We start from the raw sequence: 2,759 nt of genomic DNA, 5'->3' as shown, positions 1-2,759 counted from the left end.
CTCGAGAACAAAGAAATAGCTCGAAGAGCTCCCAGCCCTTGGGGAATCACACAATCCGCAGGAACTCGCGCGACGGGGAGGGTGTCCGGAATCAACGCACATCCCGCCTTTCCTATCATGGCAAGGTACAGCTGCCGGGGTAGGAGCTCTACCCTTGCTCGTGGGGACACAACCTCACCCACCGCAACCCAGTACCTGGGCATCTTGCCCCCCGCCCGGAAGACGGGAAGCCAATGGCGCGGGGTGGTTATCACCGCCAGCCGCAGGGCCGAACAAGTCTGGCAGGAGTTGCGGCGCCGCACCACGGCTCCCCTCCGAAGCTCATCCCAACGAGATGGCCATTTGGGAGCATGCCGGATTGTTGTTGGCGATCTGGCCGTCGGCGCGACTTGTTGTCCCCGGTCCGGGTCACCCCCAGAGCCTCAATGGGCATGCCGCGTGGCAAGCAGAGCGAGGGATTAGCAGACCGACTCGAGGAGAGGAGCGAGCGACATCTTGCTGCCTTCCATCGCCTCCAGCACAGCACCCGATGAGTTCAACGTTGCACCCTTGGCGGGGGTTGATGACTGGACAGGGACCGAAGACCAGGCTGGAACGTGGGTGCAATGATGAGTGGTCGGTCAAGCCCCGGGAGGCTGAGTCGACGGCTTGACAGGCTCAACAGGCTGGCTCTTCTGGGTGGTCAGCCCCTCCTCCACGGAAACCCGGAAGCGGGAGAGCCTCTTTGAGCCACACCATCCAGTCAATAAATTTGCAGAGGTGAGCCAGTTTTTTGGTTCCCCCGCACTGAGATCGAATGGGAAGCACGGCACGGCCGAGGATGGTCGCACCCAAAAATTATACGAACCCGGGTTCCTGAACAATGATCATCTCTGATCCCACAGCAGCTGCTGTGGGCTTGCGGGACTCGGTTTCTCATTCTGGTTATTTTGAATCAGGACGACAAACTCCCGGCAGCGGTACCTTGCAGGGCAACTCCCAACAGCATTTCCTTGCTGCTCGTTGCCAAATTGATCAGCGAGCTAGCGTGGGCTGTTGGTACATTGCAAAGTGCAACAGCCACTGGTGTTAAAGAGACAAGAGACGTGGCTGGAGATCCGATGGATGATGGGGATGGGCTGGGGGCTGCTTCGGAGTGGCGACCTCAACTCTCGTTTCTGCGCATTTTCGGGCCTTTCTTCCTAGTTTCTTCAAAAGTGGTGTGCCATTTAAAAATTACACACTCCAAAAGAAGTTGTTAACTCGAGAGGAAGGCAAGAGGAAAGAGGAGGAAAGTCCAGGAGCGGTCGGCGGGGAGCTTAGGCTTCGGGAAGGCATCCCTGTCAGGAAGGAGCTTGGGCAGCTGGCGATCAATGATTGGATGATCGCCCTCGCCCTTGCCAAGTGCAGTCTAGCCCTAGAGGGCGGAATGGCGCGAGACCCGTCTTGGTGGCCGGCAAGAGCGGGGCCTTCGCTGCCCCCAATGCAACCGTCTTTCTGCCCCGCTCTGGGCTTTTCTTCTTCCTCCGGAGCCCAGCAACGAGCCCGGTTGGGCATGCGGTAAACAGCCAACACCACACACGAAAGCGAAGGACCAGTGCGGATTCCGTCTAACAAGAGAGTGAAAGTGAGCACTAGCAGCGTATTGCACCACAGTATATTGCAACGAGGCTCCTTCACCAAGCACGGAAAGCGTGCGGAAAGCGCGCGGAAACCCATACCACATCTTGACGGCGTCGCCGTCGCCGACGCAGGGCCCAGAACAGCAATCAATTCCCAAGTCAGCCTCGGGATGATTATCCATATCAAGGGGACGCGCACCGCGAAGCCGGAGAAACGATATTCGGCAGTTTGCCGCTTCGAGCCATCTTGACGATTTGACAGTCAGACGGCGAGTGCGGGTGTGATTTCGTTCTGCGGGCAGGGCACAGCGTCACATTCACGCGAATGACAAGCCACCAACCAGCCGCAAGACGACGCCTCGGCGCATTCAACTTGCGAATAGACCAAACGCGCAACGCCCACCGTTTCTCTCGAGTGATTGATGAATGATGTTGACGACATCGCCACGTTGTTTTCTTTGCCCAGCCGAACCTCGAGCGCTGAGGCATGGACAGGCAGGGAACTCCCTGGCGTCGATCACATTACGACCCTCCCTGATTCGCACAAGGCTGATGAGAGTGGGACATGGGACGAACCGCTTGTGGAGGCACCAAACATGTTCAACCCTCACACTTTGTCGACCGCGGTTGTCCCCAGCAGGACATGAAGGGATAAACCCAAGATACACCAAATCTTTCTTCTCCGTTGTTTTTATCACCATCGCTGCCACTTGCTCTCTCTTTGAGATGTCAGCCATCCTGGCAATGGGCTTCGGAGCAGTGGGATCGGTTGAGATGGGTCGCCTCCCGTGTTGTGTGACGCGAAGTCCCGTCTGCCGCGGTCGATGACACCGAGTATCCTCCGGACTTTATTCTCAGCCACTACCAAGTTTGCATCTAACATTGTTTCCGGCTTGTTGAGTCGCCTAATCTGTATTTTGCAAGAAGTTGTGGGTGTGACAAGCCAGCCGCTCACCGAACAGGCTCCAGGAACCATCATCAACATTTGATGTCGATGAAGATTGCTACACATGAAGTATTTGGCCGCACAGGGATTCGCTCGGTAGCAGCGTCGAGATTTTCATACATCTTGGGGTGTTGATTCTCCGACGATATACACTCTTCCTGCTGTACAGCCTTCCCCTAATTTTGCTCACGCCGAAGTGTTTGAGATTGAAG

The sequence above is a fragment of the Chaetomium globosum genome, genomic scaffold (assembly GCF_000143365.1).
Source record: "Chaetomium globosum CBS 148.51 scaffold_4 genomic scaffold, whole genome shotgun sequence".
NCBI lineage: Eukaryota > Fungi > Ascomycota > Sordariomycetes > Sordariales > Chaetomiaceae > Chaetomium > Chaetomium globosum.
Note: the sequence above shows the minus strand (reverse complement) of the source record.